Source organism: Lissotriton vulgaris, chromosome 2_1 (assembly GCF_964263255.1).
Source record: "Lissotriton vulgaris chromosome 2_1, aLisVul1.2, whole genome shotgun sequence".
Taxonomy (NCBI): domain Eukaryota; kingdom Metazoa; phylum Chordata; class Amphibia; order Caudata; family Salamandridae; genus Lissotriton; species Lissotriton vulgaris.
The window spans coordinates 818795646-818819088 of record NC_141687.1 but is presented as its reverse complement, the minus strand read 5'-3'; the positions used below and the strand labels follow the sequence as shown (position 1 = coordinate 818819088).

The 23443-nt window shown below is 47.0% G+C and overlaps 1 protein-coding gene across 8 annotated transcripts in view; it reads left to right on the top strand.

The window, feature by feature from the left end:
- Window positions 1–23443, top strand: part of CWC22 (CWC22 spliceosome associated protein) — a 466526-nt gene that overhangs the window by 350446 nt on the left and 92637 nt on the right. The window lies entirely within an intron of this gene.

Below are 23443 nucleotides of genomic sequence, written 5' to 3'. Positions count from 1 at the left end.
TGCGAGGAAGCATCTGGAGCATGCAGCGTCTTAGCGCTTTAAGTATTGGTTGATCTTTGCGGCCGTGAGATATGCCCTGTGTGCGATGTAGAATTGGATTTGCCGTAGACATGTGTTCCTGTGGATTTGTATTGGGCTTGTCAATACCGAGGACCATTCTGTGTTTGGAGTTGACAGCCTATGTCCTCTTCCCAGTGATATCGAAGGGGCGATATATTGACAGCTGTGTGGGCGGTAGCGAGGCAGCAAATCTTTTGGTTAAATGCCTGTCCCAAAACATGTAAGTACTGCACGGTAAGGTGTGTCCTTGGCTCAGTGGTTAAGTCCCCCCATTTAGCGGAGAGCTCGGCCAAGAGGGAGCACTGGAGTAGAAACTGATCAGGGGGTAATTAATCTTCCTCCACTTGTGTTGTGTATGGGATCAGTACGCCTTCTCGGTACAGGTCTAACTCCTGCTTCTCGCCAGCTCTCACTTCCGCAGCTGTGTTGATTGTGGTGGCTCTGGGTGTTCTTCCATTGGTAAGGCAGGTGCGTACGAAGTGACCGTGCGAGTGATATATAGTGCCCTGCTGTCGTATCTATGTGCTACGCGGAGCAGCAGCGAGTCTGGCAGCTTTGTTTTTGTGCAGGGATGGAATAATCTTGTCAATTATGGGAGGGACAAGGGCGGCTGTATGGTTGCAGTATCCCCTCTGTGACGGTCAGCTAGCCATCTGGCCATCCACTGCAGTTGTGCAGCCAGGTAGTATTGCTCTAGGTTCGGGCCGCTAATCCTCCCTGATCTGTCGGCAGGTAGAGGTTATATATCGCTAAGCGGTATCTGGAGTTTCCCCCATATGAAGTCTTTGATCAATTTTTCTAGCAGGCAGAAGAAAGAAGGGGGGAACATATAACAGGGGATTTGTAAAGTAATATAGAAATCGGGGCAAGATCACCATTTTTATGAGGGCTACCATTCCTGTCACGGATAATGGGAGCATGCTCCAGAATACCATCGGGGAACAGACCTCGGTCAGGGCTCTGCCGAGGTTGCCATCCAGTAAATTAGATGGATTTCTGTGAATGCGAATTCCGGGGTAGCTGAATGTGTCCACACACTATCGGACCTGTACCCCATTGAGGACGTAGCCTGGGTCTCTGCATTGCTCGCTAAGGAAGTATAGGCAGGACTTCGAGGCGTTCACCCTCAGCAATGATATGGAGGCAAAGCTTCCCAGTGTGTGTTCCAGTTGGTGGGGAATTTGGTGCATGTTTTTTATATACTGAAGGAGAGGATCTGCGTATAGGGATATTGTGTGCGTGCCATCCCCCAGTGCGATGCCATCTCTGATCAGCGGTTCAATAGCTAGTTAAAATGGCAGTGGGATAAGTCCCCCTCCTCTCATTTACTGAATCTGATATTTAAGAGCATGTTTTGACTCGCACCATTGGGGCGTTGTACTGTAATCTTATCATCCTTACGACGATGTCTCCTAGGTTGCATCCCTCCAACACAACGAATAGGAACTCCCATTCCAAGGAGTCAAAGGCTTTCTCAAGATCTAGTATCGGGCAACCTGCGCGCGGTCAGAATGTGTTTGAGTAGGTTGCGACCTCGAAGAATTGCCTCGGGTTTAGTGGGGTGCACCTGCAGGGTACGAACCCGTTCTGGTGCGAATGTCCTGTATGATCCCAATTCTGAGGGATCTTTGTCGGGCCTGGGCAGGGACACCAGATTCGCCTCTCACATGGACAGGGGGAGCCATTGCTCACTCAGCGCCGTTGTGTAATAGCGCCTGTAAACCGGGAGTAATTGTTGTAGCATAGGCCTTATAACATTCTGCTGGGAATCCGTCTGGGCCAGGCTTTTCCCATTTGCTAGCGCCATTACGGCACTGCGAATTTCCTCGGGCGTTATCTGCTCTTATAGTAACTCCCTTTGCTCCAGTGTTGCTTCTGGTAAGCGCACCAAACCTAAAAATGCAGTAAGATTTCTCTAATCATGATACCCCGATGACTGGTACAGTGAGGTGTAATGGCCTGTCATTGTTGCGTGTATTTCATGTTGCGTATACACGACCTGTCCTGTTTCAATTCTTAAGGTACGAATTGGATGGTGTGTTTGCTCTTGTTGCAGGAGCCATGCTAGTGTTTTGCCTGTTCGGTTGAGGGTGGCGTGTGTGCGTGCTGAGTGTGCTGCATTGTTGTGGAAGCGGAGCTGCTCTAGTAGATCCGCATGTTTGGCCCGCAGTGTGTCCAGTCGTCTCGTGTTTTTACTGCCTGCTGACTTTTTTTATCTCCTGGCCCGGTAGCTGTTCACATTCATACTGTGTTGTTGTACTTAAATGTGTATTTGCTCTGAAATGTGTATTTGCTCCAAAATGTGTATTGCACTCCTAAACTGTTTTCATACTCCTGCCAGCGTTTCACTGTGATTAGTTTTCCACTTTACTATTATTTTGTGTGCAGGTGATTTTGCTTCTAAATGCAATTGCACATTGATGTTGTACCCAAATTTGTTTTGTGCTAGAAGTGTTTTTCACACTCCTAAGGATTTTGCACCAAGGGTGGATTTGCATGTAAATGATATTTTGCCATTGAAGCTTCTACCATGACTTGGAACAGTAACATTCATACCATTCGTACCATCTGTATTAATGACATCACCACTAGGTCATCCTCCTCCACTCCCTAATCCTCCAGTAAACCCCTTGTACTTCTCAGGGAATTAAACCAGACTGCATAATGCCAGCATAAATCAAGGATGTTGGGACCAAAACCTCAAATCAAGGAGGTTTGTCGACAGAGGAGATTTTATTGAGGAATAAAGCCTCCCTTTGCTTATCAACCCCCTGGTCGAGCACAGCTACTTGAAAACAAACGGTAAACAAATTTACTCTACACCAAATGACTCAACAACATATAGACATGATTCGTATGAGGGTTGCCATTATTCACCACATACCTCATTACATTTACTACTGATCACAGCACAGATATCCAAACCACTCCCTTTAAAAAACTGATTGACATGAAATTGAAGCTGGATATCCTGTATAAGATGATACCAAATTTTCAAACCACATCTCTCTCTCCCACAAGTACCTTCTTCCATAGGGATTATTCTTCTGTGCCCACAACACAAGCTCCTGGTGAGCTAGATGCCATAAATTGAAAGATCGTTCTTCCCAAGGAAGTTTAGAAGAATCACCAGAATCACCAGGCATATTTACCTATCAGTCCCTTGTACGGTGGTATCCCATTTACCCAGGGCCAGTACAGTAAATGCTACAGTTGGGCTTGCAGCGCTGCTTGCGCCACCCACCGAAGTAGCCTTTCAAACATGTCTCCGGCCACTGCAGACCCTGTGACAGTAAAGGGGCTGTGACCCATGTTGAGGGAACTGGGAGAGAAGATACAGCATGGGACCAGAGGACTGCTGTGAGCCAGGAGTTACCGCCATCTGGACTACCTACTTGTGGGACTGAACCTGTTGCCTGCTGGGCCATTGAAGGGACTGCCACCCGGCTAAGGGACCCTGTGCGCTGGCCTGCCTGTACCCTGTTCTCGGCCCCCAGCGATCTCGACGCGTGGTGAACGATTCACTGGAGAAACCTGTGAAGAGCCTTTTGCCTCTGCTCCCTGATCAGCGCGGGTGGAAAGCACTGCTGTCGTGATCTTGAAGGAGTGGCAGTGCTGATTCCTGCCAAGCGTTGTGCGGCGTGTGGTGATTGAAATACAGCAGGGGGCTCTGATGAGGTGGCCCCGTGCTTTGAGTTCCCGACAAGCGCTGGAAGAACGTTGTCACTTTCCTCCGTGATGGAGGAAAAAACGCTTGGTGAAGCTCCTGTGAACGTGACCGTTTCCCCTCCCAGCTGGTTGGGAAGCCGCAAGAGAAGCCAGCCCCGTCTCCCCTTCAAGGTAAGCCCTGCACCGGTGGAGGAAGTAGAGGAGCTCTGCCCCCTGGTGGTGAGGCCAAAGGCCGCCTGCATCGTGGTAAAGGCAGGAGCCAACTGAGATCTCAGGCCCCAGAACCGTCCTGGCAGCCGAAGGAGCTAAGCCGCAAAGAGCGCAGCGACCGGGCTAGTTCACCCCGCAGGGGTCCAGGAAGAGTCCGACTCACCCCGAGTGTGGGCAGTCTGTTTAGGACGGCAGAACCTGTAAGAGGCCTGGTGAAGAGCTGAACCGGCATCCCTCGACTTGCCAGATATAGCAGCTGCCCTTGTGAGGTCACCTCACCAAGGGAGGTAGTCTGCAAATCCCCCCTCCTGACACACCTACCTAGGGGCATTCGTGTATCCTTAGTAGCCGTGGGTAAATCCTAGACGAAGGCCCCACGGTTCCAAAGGAGACAGGATCTCTACAAGAGTTATGCATTTCCAAAATAGCGGTGCAGGAGTAAGGTGCTCTATCAGCGGAGGCTGGTGGAAAGGGGAGTTGGGGCGCAAGGCCCTGAGTGTTGGTTTATTACCAGGGCAAAGTAAACTACAGCCCCATATGCCCTGATGATCTCATATAGTTCGAGTTACATTATCAGGGCTGGGCCCTATGTGTTCAGTAATGGTGATCTGTCTAAGGTGGGCATGAGGTGCTTATGATATGTGCACTGCTGCAAGTGTTTACTATTATGCACTGTTGCTGATTAGGTTTATGCATATTGTGTTATGCTAAGTACAGTTCCTACCAATAGCTACTGGGTTGTGCTAACTGATGTTTATGACAGTGACCCGATTAGCCACTGGATCCAGCGCCCTCGGATCCGGCGCCACAAGGTGCAGCACCGCTGGCCCTGGCGCTGCCCTTGGCTCCGGCCCCAGCGCCACCACAGGCGCCCCACTGGGTGCCGTTTATCGCGCCCCTGCCCCGGTTCTCAGACCATTTCGTTCCGTACTCTGATCCGAATTGTGATGCCGCTCCGGTTCAGCCTCGGCCGGCGCCATTCCCGGCGCCGCTCCCGGCACACCTTGCCCCCTCTCCGGCTCCGGCCCTGCCGCAGCCTCCCTCTACTTTGGAGCCATATGAGGATTGGGACAGCTCCGATGACCCCTTGCGCTGCAGTGTGACTCCGAGCAGGATTGGGTGGATGACCTTCAAGATGCGGGTGAACTTGGTGTGTCTTCTAACCCGGGGTTTGCCTCCCCTCCGCCTACTATAGAGGAGGGCGCTTGCTACACTATGGTGCTGCGTCGAGCTGCGGAGACTCTCCATCTCGACCTCCCTACGGTGATCCTTAAGACCGAGCTCCTTACAGAGGTGCTCCAGACTGAGTCTACTTCGTCAGAAACGCTGCTCCCTTTCAATGAGGCCCTTACCGAAGTCCTCTTGGGCACTTGGTTGCGGCCGGCCTCGGGGGCACCGGTGGATAAGAACGACGCTAGGCATCCACGCCCGGCACCTGATGACCCTGCCTCCTTGATCTCTCACCTCACGCCCGAGAGCCTGGTCATTCAGGCCTCGACGTCGCAGAGTACCTTTTCCACGGCTCCGCCGGATAAGGACTATAAGAACCTGAACCAATATGGCAAGAGGTTGTACTCCTCTGCAAGCTTGGGGTTGCGGTTGGTTAATACCGCCTGCTTATCGGGCCGTTACTTCCAAGCCGTGTGGGATTCGGTAGCCTAGGTCCTGCCTCAGTTTTCTGAAGAGGTCCAGGCCGTCCTTTCCCAAGCGATTGCGGAGGGCAATGATGCGACGAAGTTTGCCATCAGGTGTGGTCTGACAACGACTGATTCCTTGGGCAGGGCGATTTCCACGACTGTGGTGTTGCGGTGCTATACCTGGTTGCGGTCTACCGGGTTCTCGCTTGATGTCCAGAGGTCGCTCATGGACATGCCCTTTGATGGGTCTCGCCACATTGGCGACAAGGCTGACAATGCCCTAGAGCGCTTTAAAGACTCACGGGCCACGGCCAAGTGTTTGGGTCTTTCAACGAAAATCCCTGCTACGCCTGGGTTTCGTTCCTTTCATGGCCAGGGTAGGAACGCCCAAGCGCGCTCCTCCACAAAGCCTGCGCAGAACCTGCCTCAGCGTTGCCGCGGACTTGGCTTCCGCAGGGGCGGGTTGGGTAACCCGCGGGCGGGTCAGTCTACCTGCTGCTTCCACCTCCAAGCCTTCCTAATACGAGCTTCAGGGGGCACTCCATGCCAGTAGGAGGTAGGGTCCGTCTCCACCTCCGCCACTGGCGCAAAATCACATCGGACAGGTGGGTGCTGCAGATAATCTGCAGAAGGTTACTCCCTCCCCTTGTCAGAGGCTCATTTGGCTCTTCTCCCTCAGGAAGTCTCGGCCCTCCTGGCCAAGGGGGCCATAGAGTACGTTCCCGATCAGGAAGTAGGAGGTGATTGTTATTCCCGCTACTTTCTGGTTCCCAGGTGATTCCTTGAAATACAAGGAAGGCGATGTCGCAGGATCAGTGATCCGGTGCGAAAACGTTTTAGAAGGGTGATGCCTTACGAACGGCAAAATTGGCAGAAAACCGCTTGCACAATGGCGCAAGTTTGATGATCAGAAGTTCCAGTGGGCACAGCATCAGGGCAACCTGTATGATCACGTCCAGATTGTGGAGGGCACAGCCAGACAGTTGCAGTGGTGGCTCACGAACCGCGATTAGGTCAGTGGCAGATCCCTCTCCCTTCCCCACCCGGAGCACACAGTGGTGACGAATGCGTCCCTCCTGGGAAAATTAGACCACATGCGAGAGGCGTAGATCAGAGGCCTCTGGTCTCCGGCAGAGTCCCGGCTCCATATTAACCTTCTGGAGCTGCGGGCAATCCGGCTTGTACTGAAGGCATTCCTTCCCTCTGTCTGGAGAAGTGTAGTGCAGGTAATCACGGACAACACCACCGCCATGTGGTATTGCAACAAACAGGGCGGGTGGGGTCCTGGACCCTTTGTCAGGAGGCTCTGCGCCTCTGGACATGGCTGGAACATCAAGGCATTACCTTAGTGGTTTAACACCTGGCAGGTTCTCTGAACGCCAGGGTGGACTAACTCAGCCGCTGGTGCATGGTGGATCATGAATGGCGTCTGAACTCGGACGTGGCGCAAGGTCTCTTTCTGCAGTGGGGAGAGCATTGGTTAGATCTATTCGCCACCGAAGGTAACGTGCAATGTCATCTGTTATGCGCGTTGGAATTTCCAAGGCGGCGCTCGCTCGGAGACGCTTTTCGTTGCGAGTGGAGCTGCGGTCTATTGTACGCCTTTCCACCAATACCACTTCTGACAAAGAAAGCTGAAGAAGATTAGGCGCGACTGGGCCCAATTCATCCTTGTGGGTCCGGCCTGGGCTCGAAGAGGTTGGTATCCCGAGCAACTCAGTATGAGCATCGATTCCCCGATCTTCTGTTGCAGCAGCAGGAGACGGTCCTCCACCCGAACCTGTCCAGCCTCGACCTCCATGCATTTAGATTGAGCGGCGGCAGTTGACACCTTTCGATCCTCCTCCCAAAGTCTGTGATGTCATTCTGGCAGCCAGGCATCCGTCCACTAAAACGGTATATGCCTGCAGATGGAACAGATTTGTGGCATAGTGCACAGCAAAAGCTGTAGACCCCCTTTCAGCCCTTCTTTCTGAGGTTCTTCTGTTTCTTCTGTCTTTGGCCCAGCAGGGCTTTGCTCTGGGCATTATCAAACGTTATCTTTCTGCCGTTTCCGCCTTCCTGAGATTTGCTGATCAGCCTTCTCTTTTCAAGTCCCGGTTGTTAAACATTTCCTTAAAGGCATTACGCACACGTTCCCTCCCGTGCCTTTCATAATGCCTCAATGAAACTTAAATTTGGTCTTGACTTTTCTGATGTGCGCTCCCTTCGAGCTTCTTCATAACTGTCCTTTATGTCTTCTTACTTTAAAGACACCTCTGCCAGAAGAGTGAGTGAGCTCCAGGCTCTTTCTTCTGAACCTCCTTTCCTTTGTGTTCATCCGGATTAGGTGGTTTTGAGGACCTTTCCTTCTTTCTTGCCAAAGGTTGTCACGCCCTTCCACATCGGGTGGACCATCACTTTGCCCACCTTCTTTCCGCCTCCGCATCCATCCAGGGAAGAGGAGAGGCTCCACCGTCTGGACCCAAAACGTGCGCATGCTTTCTATCTGCAGCTTACACAACAGTTCCGGGTGGGCGATCAACTCTTTGTTGGCCAGGTGGGTGCCAAAGAAGGTCGGGCTGTGCACAAACGAACCATTCCCCTGTGGGTCGTTCTGTGCATCAAAGCTTGTTACTCCTTGGCCAAAAAGGAGCCTCCTGTGGGGTTGCGTACCGATTCAACCAGGGCGACTGCAGCCACTACTGCCTTGGGTTGCAGCATTACCTTGCAGGACATTTGCCAGGCAGCTACGTGGGCCTCGCTGCACACGTTTACCAAACACTACTGCCTTGACAGTCAGGTTCAGAGAGACTGCTTATTTGGCCGTTCTGTGCTTTGTGACTTTTTGGTGTAATCCTGTTCGCAGACCCACCACCGGTGTTGGTATTGCTGGGGTATCTTTTCTAAAGGTAAGGAGTCTATCACGAACGTGTCTCGTTCAGATGCAAAAGTTTCTACTTGTTTAATGGGTATATCTGTAAGAGACATTAGTTAGTGATAGATTCCTTACCGCCCCACCCATCCTCCCCGTTCTGCGAACTGATTACTAGGGTTAAGGTCATTCCCTTTTTAGGGCCCTTGTTTTATGCACCAATGGTCAGTCTCTTGCATGGTTCTGCGTTTCGGCGCGAAAAGTCGTGTACAGAACTGAAGTCCGCGCGCATGGGTTGCGCCTACGTAGTCTCCGTGACGTCATCTCGGTGCTCACATCACCAGTGGAGAACGCTGAGCCGCACAATGCCACCTACCAGAAAACTTTCTAGATCCAGTCTGACGCCTGGGGAATATTCTAAGGTAAGGAATCTATCACTAACTAATATCTCTTACAGATATATCGTCACACAAGTAGTAACTTGTGCATTAATTCCACACAAGTATACGCAAATGCACAGACTGTTTTGCCATGTTTCTGCAATGTGTCTCTTTCTGGGCTGCCTCACCAGCCTTCGCTGCTGACTTTAAAAAATGTTTTTATTGCTCACACTTATGTTACTGCCTTTAAGAAGCACCACACTTGTGGGAAATCAAATTAAAAAAGAATCCGGGCACAGGCATACTAAGAGACAGGTTTCCCAGTGACACCTTAATAATGTCTGCACATTTTTACATGTAAATATTCGCATGCAGCACATGAAAGCCAGATCGATTTACTTTGTCAATGTTTGTTTCACACAAAAAATGCTTTCCATATGTAAAAGAGATTACATTTGCCTATGTGTCCTCCAACAATACACCTATGTATTTTCCACTCCGCAATCTGTCCACTTTTAAGTTTGGATATAGCAGTCGCCCTCGAATGACACTACTAATTCATAATTTCCTTTTAAGTTCAAAGGCGGTTCTGTTAATGCCAGAAACTGCACCTATCAACATAAATCACTGTACTGCACTAGTATAGCAGTCTACCTGTTTTTATCAATCAGCTTAGATTCTAGGTATCAGTATATGTATATAATAGTAAACATTCCTAACAACTTGAGTGCTAGAAACTAACTGTTCTCATCCGTCGCATTGCCTCACCGATAGAGTTGACGGGAACTGTTCGTCACACTACTAAAGCAAATCTTTCTGGCACCAGAAAGACGTTTTTTCAACAATTCAGGAGAAAAGCATCCCTTGCATCCATCCAGATTTTTATTAAACTTTTTCCAAAAGACATCTTAGATCAGCACTAACATGGCACCCCTCACAGGGGGTATTGCAGAATTCGCAGGACTATACTTGACTAGAGTTACACAGTGCCCAGTATGAGCCCGACCCCGTTCTCAATGGAATTCTTAAATGAAGGTTACAGTTTCTGACAACAACGGAGCTTGTGGCAAATCCTTATAAAAATGAAGTGATAGCAAAAGATTCAGCATGTCTCCCATCTTTCTTTTGCGATGGTAATTTTTCAAAGTCTTCCAATCGGAAGGTGCCTCACGGAGTAAACAAAAATCATATAAAAACAACTGCCAACTGGGAGGCAACATAAACAGGAGAAAAAGTACCCCTAATCCGCCCACTCTCCCCCCTCCCCTACCATGGTGGCGGCAACATTCATACCGTTTATTTAACTTGTGGTACTAGAAGGCAACTCAAAATTGAAAGAGATGAAGGACTCTGATGGTGGAAAGACAAACAGCCAATTGAAGTCCACGTGAAAGGAAGGTGACCAAGGGACCGCACCTTAATTCAAAGTTCTTTTAATTGTCCCTAAAAATGTCTGACATTCGTTCCAAGCTAAGCAGCTTCCATAGTCGAGAATGCAAAAGGGAGATTGCTGGTGCTTCCTTCCTCTGCCAGGGTAACCTTCACTGCTCCTATACAAAGCCACATAATTGTTTTGTCTACTCAGGTCTGGTGCACTAGGGAAGGGTCGCGAAGCCCCAAAAGAACACCTGCCATGGTGGTTGGGATGGGGTATCCTAACATATCTTTGATATGTGCAAGTATTTCTTCCCAAAAAGGGCATATAATCGGGCAGTCCCACCATATGTGTTGAAAGTCCCCAAGTAGTCCGCACCCTCTCCAGCATCTATCGGAGGTGGAGGGAAAGATCTGCCTAAGCCTGGACCGATGGAGATACCAGTCCATCATGGTCTTAAGGTGAGCTTCCCGAAGCTCTGTGGAATGATTGAATCTTGTGATGTCGGCCCACAAGTGTGGCCATTCGTCGTCCGAAATACCGCCCTGTAGTATTCCTTCCCACATGGACATATATCGTGGACGTGGGAAGAGTGTGGTAGTGAGTAGGAAGTTGTATATGATTCAAATAACCCCCTTCATAGAAGTGGTTTTAATGAGGAAGGACTCGAACTTTGTGAGAGGACGGGTGGCTGCCTCTCGCACCTGAGGTGTAAGGGCCCAGTGCATTAACTGATTATAGTGATATCTTTCTGTGTTCTCTAGGCCATAATCCCGCTTGCAGTTGTCAAAGGTGAGGGGGTCATAATTATGAAAAAGATGTGTCAAAGCAAGGCACCCTCCCTCCCGCCAAGCGTCAAAAGGGCCCTTTTGTAGGCCCGGGGGGAATGCGGGATTAAAATGGAGTTTTGTGAATGGTGAAGGGAAAGAGGTCCACCTTTCATCTCCTGCGACTGAGTCCCGATACCTTCAGGGTGGTGCATGTAAGAGTGCTAATGTATGTATTCGTAGGTCTGTCCTTTTTGGGGCGCCAAACCAGGTCCCATATAGTCCTCCCCGTCACACTGCGGTCCATATGTAACCAGTGCTTATCAAGTTCCCGTTTTGACCACTCAACCAGGACTCTCAGTTGTGCGGCTTTATAATATAACTAGCAGCCCGACCTGACGTTGTCCGGGAGCAAAAGGCTGCTTCAGGGCCCCCGCCTGCCCCGCAGAAGAGTTGTCTGTGCAAGTCCTAGCCCTGTTCAACTGATTTGGCCCACTTTTGTTATTTTTTTAATTTGTATATATTGTTTTCCGCGTTTTATGTTGTCCGCAAGATGTGAGGAAAGTGTTGTGTCACCTGTTTAATATTCTTTTTCTTTCAAAGGCTCTTTCCATGTGTTCGTTTTTGTATCCCTTCAAAGAAGTTTCCCTTTCGTTTTGTCAATTGTGTGGTGAAGTCCTGGCAGTGCTCGAGTGATTATGAGCAGTTGTGTTATTTTCGTTATTCGTATGTCTTATTGTAAGCGTTTTATCTTGTCCGTAAGATGCGAGGAAAGTCTTGTGAATGCGCAGTCCATTCCGTTACTCCGTTAAGAAATGTCGGCTTTTTTGTTCGTGTTTACCCCCCTGTGACGTCGTTGGTCAATGGCTAATGGTTAAAGACTTTTTTTTTTGTAAGCCGAAGTCGTGTGTGTGTTTTCTTTAGTGCTTTGTGATTGGTGTAGCATGCGTTTAATCCTGCCCCCTGTGTGGCGTCATTTGACTCTCCTCGTCGATGGAAGGCCCGCCCAGTTTTTAATGCGAAGGCGTCAATGTTGTCTGGGTAACTGCAACGAATGTGTGTATATTTCTTATAGCGCGCACCTTTGCTGTTTTTGTATATTGGTGTCACTGTGCTGTATGTGTGAATTTAAATTCATTGAAAGCGCATTTCCGCTGTATGTGTTGGGATTTGCAAATGCTTGTTAGAAATTCATTGAAAGCGCATTTCCGCTCTGTCTGCATATTGTGCGTTCTAAATTCAGTGAAAGTGCATTTCCGCTCTATGTGTGCATATGTAAGTGTGTTGTGAAGTAGCTTGGCCTATGTTTGTTATTTGCACTTGGCACGGCCCTGTAAACGCCCACATTTGTTGTTTGAGACGCCCACGGCCATGACCCAAGGGACTACTTTACCACTTTTGGCGTTTTTGCTTTTTTAATGTATATGGTGTACATATCTATAGCCTATGTCCTTCTGCCACATCTCCCCTTTCAAATGGTGTAGTGATTGGTGCATTACTTTTGTAGCTTACCAGGCTCAAAGGTTTGTGTTCTCTCTTTATAATAGTAGTATAGATTGGATATCTGGGAGTCCGACTCCACCCTCCTTTCGAGAGCGACACAGTAAGGAGAAAGAGAAGCGGGCGCGTCCCCTAGCCAAATGAGGTGTATGATCATAGCTTTAACTCGCCAAAAAAGTCTCTCTCCAATTCTATGTACATAGCCTGAAATAAGTAAAGGAGCTTAGGGAGAAGTGTCATTTTTACAGCGTGTATCCGGCCTAGTCATGACAAAAAGAGAGGTTTCCACTTCGTGAGCTCCGTTTGGATATGAGTAAGAATGGGGGGGAAATTAGCAGCTAGAAGCCCTTCTACCTTTGGTGTTAGTTGGACTCACAAGTTTTGTATAGAGGAAGTGGTCCACGAGATAGATGTAAGAGACTGGAGCATGCGGACTTCTCTTGCGGGAGTGTGAGATTGAGGATGTATGATTTTCCTAGATTTACATTAAAGCCTGCTACTGCTTCAAAGTGCTCAAGTTCCCACTGTGAAGGTGGGAGGGACGTGGCAGGGTCGGAGAGTGACAGGAGGACATCGTCAGCGAAAAGGGAAATTTTGTGTGGTTCCCCAGGGAATGGTATCCCCTGGATTTCAGGATTAGCTCTAACCGCCATCGCTAATGGCTCGATGCTAAGGGCGAAGAGCAGGGGTGAAAGGGAGCACCCCTGTCTAATGCCTCTAGAATGAAAGAAGGAGGATGAGTGTACCCCATTGACCGCCACCTTAGCACGAGGTTGAAGGTAATTAGCTCGAATCATAGTAAGAAATGTAGGTGCAAATCCGAATGCCTTGATTGTGTGCAATAAGAATGCCCAGTCTACACTGTCGAAGGCTTTCTCAGCATCCAGCCCACCAGTACAGCGGGGTTTTGACGTCTGTTGGACTTCTCGATCAGGTGTATAATTCAGCGGGTGTTATCATGTGTTTGAATTTAATAAATTCCGATTGGTCAGGGTGTATGAGGTCTTGCATGAGATTGTTCAATCGTTTAGCTATAATGGGGGGAATACAGTTTTGCGTCGAGATTTAGCAGAGCAATAGGCCGATAGGAGATGCATTGTTGAGGATCCTTCCCTGGTTTGGGTATCACAGAGATCATGGCCTCAGGCATGGAGACAGTGGTCTCGCCCTCTTCCGCCATCTTGTTAAAAAGTGTTGGGTTTAATAATCTACAGAAACACGAAGTAAGTTGGTTTCTTTTAATGATGCATACAGCAAAGGAAGAGCAGGAACGGACGCAACCGTCAGTACAGCCTCAGTCCCCAGTGTGTTCTAAATTGCACCCAACGTACCAGAACACGGGTACATACTTAAAAGTAAATAAAAACCTGTACAATGTTATTCTCGAGCGCAGCGCCAGCCAGCACGCGCACTAGACACAACACTTCCCCTTTCTTACCCAAAAAAAAACTAAACTAACAAAAGAAACAAAGCACTAATACAAAAGAGACAGTGAACACAATTGAAATGCTAAAGAGTAAATAACTAATAATAGCACACGTTAATTATAAATGTGGGTGACAAAATCTATAAAATCTTCTAGGTTTGCTACACACACGTTTGGAACGTGGAACAACCTCCTCATCGTTGTTCAAATTAGTATCATTTTGTACACGGACGACATCCTGCTTGGCACTCTGTACATCAGAGTGCCAAGTACAATCAAACCTTCTTCTATTCTGTAGATATCTTAAAACACTGCTTTTCAGCCAATAGGTCTCTCTAACTTCTTCTGTTTCGTATAGAGCCGGCAAACCCTTGTAGGTAGCTGTGAGCTAATATATAAATCTAAATAGATAAATAAATAAATACATTACTACTTGAGGGTTCACAATCATGAGGTACGCCACAGTAAAGTGATACATCAGAATTGTTATTAGGTTGCGAAGTAAAGCTAGTAAATTGGAAGTAACACTTGTATCCTAAACATCTTCAATCCAATCATACTTTTTAACATTATATATTTTTGTCTCTGGCTGTGCACTGATATTTCCCCTGAACAAAGCAATTCTATTAGCATTCCACACTCTTCCATCACTCAAAAGAGCGGAATTGCAAATAATTTTAATGACTTTGAGAGGTGCAGAGTACTTACTGTCACCTTTACTTACCATTCTCCCTTTCTTAACCTTGACAATATTACCAACTTTAAGAGCTACACTTCTTACTATCTTTGTTTGTTTTCCAACCAAGGTTTTTTTTATTATTTTCGAGGTTTTGTTTGACGCTTTTGACTGACCATGGAATCAATTTATTGCAACTAAGCCAACCTATATTGTCTTTGGTGCGGGGAGAACGTCCTTGGATACGTTCAAAAGGGAAATTACCAGAAGATTGGCATTTGGTAATTCTATGAGCATAAATAGTTTTCCTCAATTCATCCTCCCAATCTTTGTCATTATTGTTGGAGAGTTCAATGACGCCCTTTATTACCCTGTTGAAGCATTCCACGCTACCATTACCCTCTGGGTGATATACTGAAGTTGTTTTATGAACAATCCCAGATTCTTTTATACATTTTTTAGAGTAATCCTCCATAAATTGCCGACCATTGTCAGAAATTATGTCTTTGGGAAGACCTTCCTTGCTAAAAACTTCTCCTAGGAATTGTAACACATTTTCAGTGTCCGCTTTCCCTACATTTTTATACTCAGGCCATCTTGAGAAATGATCTACCAACACTATGATATATTTCTGCAGACCATCAATGTTCTTGACGGGGCCGAAAATATCTATTCCAATCCTTTCCCAAGGCATATTTGGACTAACAATAGGATGTAACGAAGTTTTGCAGGTAGTCAAGATTTTATCTGAATTAGCACATTCAAAGCATTCTCGTTAAATTCTTTCAATGTCTTTATCGACTCCAGGCCACCAATAGGATTGCTTAATTCTGCATTTAGTCTTCACAATACCTAAGTGTCCCACATGACAAAGGTTTATTACCTTATCACGAAAGATATTTGGTGGGATTAGTTTCCCCCCTCTAAGGAGTAAGTCATTCTCAAGGGAAAGCTCATTCCTAACTTCCCAAAACGGAATGATTACTCTATCAAGGACAGATTTGTATGGCCAACCTTTTTGGACAAATTTGGACACATCTTGAATCACTTGGTCAAGTCAAATATTCTTGACCCATTCACTATGAGGTATGCTCATGAGTTAATTACCAAAAATACTGGCTGCAAACCATTGATCCCAATCATTATCAAAATTTTCAATTACATCCAAATGACTCCTGCTTAAAAAATCAGCGATTTTGTTGCGTACACCAGGAACATTATTCAGGCCATGGGAAGTGAGGACTTTAGTGAGCGGTTTGTGGTCTGTGCGTAATGTGACCCCAAATAAAGTGTTTTAGTCCCCACAAAGAACCAAGAGCTTCTCTTTCGATCACCGAATATTTTTGTTCAGTGATGGTAAGAGCTCTTGAAGCAAATGACACCACACATTCAGACCCATCGCTTTGCAATTGAGAAAGAACAGCGCCTAGGCCTTTACCAGTAGCATCTGTGGTGATAAAGCTTTTAAGTTCAGGATCAAATCCTTTGAGCGCTGGTTCTGCACTATTAGGGTCAAGGCGTATTCCAAGATCGCCTTGATCCCACCAGCCCAGAGCACGGTGTCCAGCTTTAGAAACATATAATTTAGGTATTGCAGATCTTCCTTTAAACTCAAACTTGAGTCTGCGGAACCCCAAAAGGTCAATGGGTTCACCAGTATAACTTACTGAGTGCACGTCTGGAGTTTCAAGTTCTGGACAAATTGTGTTACTGAATACTTCTTCCCATCTATTTTTATTTATAATGTTGTAAGGTGATCCTGAATCAGCCATTAAGGTTACAATTATGCCACCAGCTTTTAACTCACAAACTATTTTTTTCCTTGTTTTGCCCTGGACCAAAGTTTCATCATCATTAATGCAGTACACTTTATTGTCAATACAATGTGATTCAGTACTATAATTGTCCTCATCACATTCATCCACAATACATTTAACAGTTTTAGAATTACGACAAGCTTTAGCAAAGTGGCCAGTCATTTTACAGTATGTGCATTTTGGCCTAAAGCTGGACATTTCTTGTCATTCGCCAAGTGTGTAGAGCTACCACAGCGTTAACAAGATCCTTTTGCTTCAAATTTGTTGGTACTCTCTCTATTTTTACTTTTTCTTTTAGGTGTTTGTTTATCGAATTTCATCTTTGACTTCTCTGAACTGTTCTGATTGGAGATTCTTACAATTTTAACTATTTCATCACTGTTGTCGATCTTGGCTTTGTTGATAACTGTTTTTGCACACCTAGATGTCAAGTCCGCTTTACTGATGATAGCTGAGATTTCCCTTAGAGTAGCATCTCCATTAATCCAAAGTTTATCCTGCATATTTTGGTTGTTACAGTGCATAACAAGTTGATCGCAGATTAATTCATCTTCAATAATACCAAATTTGCACAATAAATCTAATCTTCTAAGAGAAGCAACATAGTCTTCTACCTTTTCAGATGGTTTTTGTTTCCTGTGGTAAAAATTAAATCTGTGCACAGCTTTACAAACCGTTGGGGATGAAATAAGCATTCAAATCAGATATAGTTTGCGTAAAAACATTCACCTCTCTACCGGTTACGTTTTTTTTCTTCAATTCTGTTATATACTCTTAACCCTCCAGGTCCTAGACAATGTAGTAAAAATGTATTTTTCCTTTCCGGGGGAAGTTCGTTACTTTCAAAAGTGTCTAGGTAATTGATTAAATAATCCCTCCATTCCTCCCACCTTTGGCTAGAAACCTCACAATCCTTAACCATAAATGCTTGAGGAGCTGGTAAATTCATAGTATCAATAGCCTTATTAGATACGGAACAACGGAGGAGAAAAGAACACACAAAAAAATTAGAACAATGCTTGTAATAACCTTGATAATTGAGCGTCAAAGTGTGTGAGTCACAATAATAATAAATAGGAAATGTTGCTAATGGACAAATAGTACGTACTGATGTGTATTGATAATTTAAATTAAATAGTAGCATGCTATGACATTTTGAAATGTGTTGTGTTCAAAAACATTATATTGTGGCACGCTGTGTGCATGTCACAGTTTTAAATAAAACTTGCCTTGAAGTTGATGCGCGGGGTGCGCATCACCGTAGAAAAACGTGGAAGTAGTAATTTTGAGGAATATTAATTTCCTTGTGTCGTAAATGCAGTTCCCTTTTGGATGTGGTCTCAGCATCTTTGAGGGAAATAAACTGGAGGCACACTGCGTAACCTTGCCCGACCTCGAAGAGCGTGATGACGTTCACAGTAGGAGAGCCGATGACAAGGCTGGAAGAACTGTTCAGCGGCTGCGATCATTAATGGAATCTTGTTGCCGCTCGAAAGATTCGGCCGATACAGAAGAATTTTCTCGATCAATCACCCACAAAGAAGGTATCACCTAACTTGTTAAAGCTTCCCACATATCAAATTCAATTCAGTTCCGGCTTCCTTTTTTGAAAAATTGCTGTATTGAATTAATCCTTTTAAATGCACAAGTTAAAATGCACAGAAGATGTCCTCAGTAAAATCCTGTGGAAAGAGCTTCTCTGGCACGCATTGAATCAATAATAGGGTTCAAGTTGAGTTCATCGTCGCCATTGTTGGGTTTAATAATCCACAGAAACACAAAGTAAACAGCAAAGGAAGACCAGGAACGGACGCAGCTGTCAGTACAGCCTCAGTCCCCAGTGTGTTCTAAATTGCACCCAACGCACCAGAACACGAGGACATACTTATAAGTAAATACAAACCTGTACAATGTTATTCTCGAGCGCAGCGCAAGCCAGAGCGCAGCGCAAGCCAGCACGAGCACGAGACACGACAAAGAGCCACGTGAGGTGGGGGCTGATGTCAGGAGCAAAGGTTTTATAGAAGAGGGCAGTATATCCGTCCGTGCCGGGGGCTTTGCGGGGCTTAAGAGCTTTATGGACCGTGTTGATGTCATCTGGGGTGATGGTAGCGGTGAGTAACTCGTTCCATTAAGTAGACACCTGAGGGAAGTGCAATGTCTGGAGAGAATCTCTTTGGGCGTCTGGGTCTAATCCATCTCCAGAATAGAGGGTTTCGTAAAATGAACCAAGCTCCCTAGAGGGCCCCTGAATGCCACCTATGTACTCTCTCGTTTATCTTTTAGCTGTCTAGCAAGGTGTATACCAATCTTGTTGCCCTGGGAATAAGATAAGTGTTGTAGTTTGAGGAGCGTGAATTCTGCCTTATTGTTATAGATAGCTCGGAGTTTACCTCGGAGCGCTGTCAGATTGCGGAGGGTTTTCAATAGAAGCCACCTCTTCCTCCAGTTGCTCCCTCTCTCTAGTACGTTGCACGTTTAGCGCCAAGTTAAGGGCAATACATTTCCCTCAGAAGACTGCCTTAAAAGCGTCCCAAGTGACAAACTCCAACGTATCCTCTGGTTTATTAATATCAAAGAATTCAGCGATGGTTTCTCTTAGCTTGGTACAGGATTCCTTGTCCCGCGCAAGCGAAGTCGGTAAGTACCACCTGGGAGTAGTCGAAGCGTTCCCACACCAGGACAGACACATGGAAATTAGGTTATGATCTGATACTGAAAGAGGGAATATCTTGGCCTCTTGTAGGGCACCCAGCAGGGATTTTCTAATAAAGATATAATCAAGTCAGGAATATGTACATGAGAATAGAAAGTGTAGTCTCGGTGTGTGGATAAAGAGTACGCCAGGCTTCCAAAAGGCCCATGTCATGGATGCGCTGTTGGGTGTCAATAGAAAAGGAGCCCACGTCCGAGCGGTGTGAGTGTGTGCTATCCAACTCTTTCTGCCAGGCCAGGTTGAAGCCACCCATGAGTACCATCGGCCCCGCCACAAAGTCAATTAGCCTCCCCAGTAGTGTGTGTTAGAAAGCAGTCTGTCCAGTGGTGGGGGCGTATACTGCTACAAAAGTACAAATTCTCCCCCTCAGACGACCCTTGACAATAATCCAGCGGCCATCTTTATTGCTATGAATGTCTAATGGTTGGAATTGTATGGAAGAACGGAACATTATCGCCACTCCTCTATGCTTCCTATGGGCTGAGGATCTCTAAATTAGTGGGTAGTGTTTGTATCTAAGGCGCATGTCCTCGGCTCTGGCTAAGTGTGTCTCTTGCAAGGCCATTATATCGAGATGGTGATCGACAATGTACTTCCATACCTTTTGCCATTTTTGGGGGGAATTAAGACCTTTAATATTCCAAGTCCCAATAGGGATTGTCATTGTGCTAGACGGAAAAATTACAGCTCTTTGGAAGCCACATCAGCCCCACCATGTCCTGTGTCCCCGCATGGCCCCAGAGGGGCATGTACCGCCATCTTGTGCCAACTGTAGGTACATAGATATCATAGAACCCATCAGGGTAAAAATTTAAAAAGCCGCCACCATGTCCCTCCCGTTCCCACCCCTTAACCCCCAGAAAAATTAAAACAAACATGAACAGACATACAATAGGAAAGATCGCTACTAGGTCCCTGCCGAGGGGCTATAACGCCCCCTCAGGGACAAGGGGGGACAACCGGTCCGAGAACCCCGTCCACGCCCGTCCCAGTATAGGTCTCAAAGAAAAAAACATCTTTATGCGGATGAAGACTGGTGAATAGTACAGATCCATTCCTGGAAGAAAGACAAAGATAGATCACCTGCAATGAAAAGTAAAACCTGGCGCAGGACCCCAGATAACAGTGGAGAACATCAAGCGCTTATGACACCGAACTAACTTTAGAGAAAAGGGAAAGTCATTGTTCTTACATAGAAAGGTAAAGTGGTCCACGGCTTCCCCACATCCTGATCAGGTGGCGGGAGTCCCAGGAACAGGGGCGTAAGGAGGTCCGAAAGTGGGGATTGCGGTTAGGAGCAGGGCATTGTCCGCTGCCACTGGTTGCCCCCAAAGACGTTGGTCTCAGCAATAAATGTTCGTAGATCTGTGAAACCCAGGCCAGGCTTAGATGACAGACAACGTAGGTCCCGTGGTGCGATCCTTGGGATTCCAACGGCGGCCCCTGCGAGAGCCTACAGACCAGACGGAAGTCGACGGTGGGCCCTGGAGAGGTTCTCCATTTTTATCTTGTGTGGGGCCATGTTCCTCTGAGGGGAGGCCCAGAAGTTCCAAACCTTCCTTTAAGTCAGTGATGTGGTGATGTTTGTTATGAAATTCAAAACTGAGTCCAAACTGATAGGTTCGTCTCTACCTGATTTTATAATCTCACAGTTTGGTGGTGACGGGTCTGAACAGCTGTCTCTGTGCCAGGGTAGTCGGGGCTAAATCTTGGTATATGGCGCAAGAGTGATCTTGGAAGGAGGGATCCTTTTGTCCTGGCCGCTTCGAGCACTGCCTCCTTAACTTTATAGGAGTGGAATTTCGCCAGGATGTCACAGGGTCTCTTCTTCTCGCCGTTCTGTAAACTTTCCACACGATGGACCCTGTCCAGTTTTATTTTAAGGGGTTGGAGACCCAGGACCTCCACTAAAAGCCCCTCCATGAAGGGCTCTAGGTCCGGCCCCTCCGCGCCCTCCTCCAGGTCCCTGGCTTGTATGTTCTCCCTCCGTGCTCTATTTTTGAGGTCCTCTGCGTTGAGCTGTGTCTGGTGCAGCTGGTCCTTGAGTGCACGGACATCTTCATGCAGTTCAGTGGAGAGTTGCTCTTGTTCCTGATGCTGCGCCTCCAGGTCCAATACTCTAGTGCCCACAGAGTCTACATCTTGTTGGAGGGAGGTCAAACGTTCCGTTAAGTCCGTCCGCAATTGTTCTGTTGAAGATTTGATGTCTTGGCTGAGATCGTTGCATAGTTCAGTTTTAAAGTCCTTAAGCATGTTCAGTAATTCCGCTTTCGTGAGGGCCATAGCTGCAGTTCCCACGTCTCCTCGCAGTGTTGGGCGTTTATCTGGGGTAGTGAAGAAGTCCCAGACTTTACTTGGCGTCTTACTCGTCGCCTTCTTCGGCGGCATATGGATTAGACCAAAAGGACCCCTGTAGATCTGTCAAGGGCGGCGGAGATATGCAAGGCCCAATCCGAAGAGAGTTGTGTGGGAAGGGTTAGTTTGAGGGAGGGCTGCAGGACACCAAGGAGCGGCACCGTCAGAACAGTTACTTGCTAAGTCCGTTGCACAGTGTCCAAATGGAGCCGATGTCTCTGTGTGGGAGCGCGACCGCCACTTGAAAGGTGATGACCACGAAGAGGCCGTGGTCTGTACCCTGCCCAGCCAAGAGGAGTTGGGAAGGGAAGAGCTCCAGGGGCAATAGTTAGTCACCAGCACCAGGCCTCTAGTCTCTGATGTTGTCAGCAGGCGCACGGGGTTTATAGGCTGTGATCGATTTTGTGCATGCGTTCTCCATTGCGAGTCAGGATGGGCGCCATTTCAGGTGAGTGGATGTGTGGCAAAGCGGAGCGATACCATGGGTCCCCAGGTCAGTTGCGTAATGTCGCCAGCCCCGTGGCAGTGTCAAAGGGGGAGCCACGAATCGCGCCACCAAGGGAGACGTCCATTATGGAAGATGTTTTAGGCTCCGGGCCCAGGAGATCAAGCGGTGGCGCCAACCGAGATTTCCGGGCAGTATTTGGCCGCCATTTTAGAGTCAGGCAGGCGCGTGGGAAATACATCGACTGGGGCCGCTCCCAGGATCATGCCGCTTCTAGTGCCTGCGGGGCTGTCTCTCACCAAAGACTAGCCGCTGCGCCCCATAAATTCTGTCCGGTGACCATAGCAGAGGGCTGAGATCGTCTCCGGACGCGGCAGGGCTCTGGCCCCCATTTTGGCTGACGCTGACTTCTCCCAGTGAGACAGGTTAAGGCCGTTTCAGCAGTGCCTGGAGCGAATGGATGAGCTCTGCAGATGCTTCACATCTTCCACTCAAGGTAGGATTAGTTTGCAGCGATCAGGGCTTCGTACAGCCGCCAGTAGCTGAACCGGAACAGCGCGTGGACCGGGAGCTGAGACGGTCTATGTCCGATCAGCCATCTTGCCCGGCCACACCCCCCGCATCCAAATTTTTAATTGTTTTTGCTGTAATACTTCCCACGCACAAAGTGAAAGCAGATAGCGCCATTCGGTACCATCTGCTTTTATGTTGTTCAGTACTCTGGGAGCATAACTCTGCAACGATCTGTGTGGGAAAAGTACAGCTGAAAGGGGACTAGACGCTATACCCAGCCACACGTGGGGTGCCCTTTTTATCAGAAGTGTGGGAACACTAGGTGGTAGGTATTTTGTGGTTCCCTACAGATTTCACAGCTTTCCTTTAGAGAAATGTGGTGAAATTGTGTTTTTTTACCCATGGTTTAAGGTTTGGAGGGCATTCTGGATAAGAAGATGAGATAATGTTTTTATTTCAAGAAATGTGGGAAGTCCAGATTAACAGAACATTTGTTACTCGCCGTTGAATTTCACTCCAATTTTGTGCTTCAAATGTAAGGAAGTGTGCAAGAAAGAACTTATTTTTTGAATCGCATGAGTGTATGTAGTATGGGTAATTCCAAATTTAGAGTTGTACAAATCATACTATTCCTAAACTCGGTATCTTGGGCACATTTTAAAAATGCATAGCTTTCCTTCATACTCATTTTTCAAAAATAGTAGCATTCTACCTTGAAAAAAAACATAGTCGATAAACAGTGAAAAAACATAAGCTGCAGCTTAGTTGTTGGCTCTGGGTATTGCATGTTTTTGAAACACCAATAAACACTATATATCCCTGTGACCAGAATGGTGTTACGGTCCTAACATTATAGAAATTTTCTAAATTGTTTATTGGGGCAAAAATGTACATATGAAAATGTCATCTATTTCTTCCTACTTTTTAACGTTATTTTGAATTCAATTATTAATTTCTTTCGGTTAACCATGAACGGTCTACACAAATGACGCCTTGCTGAATTGGGAATTATCTAGTTTTCTATAATTTGTATAACTCTGGCC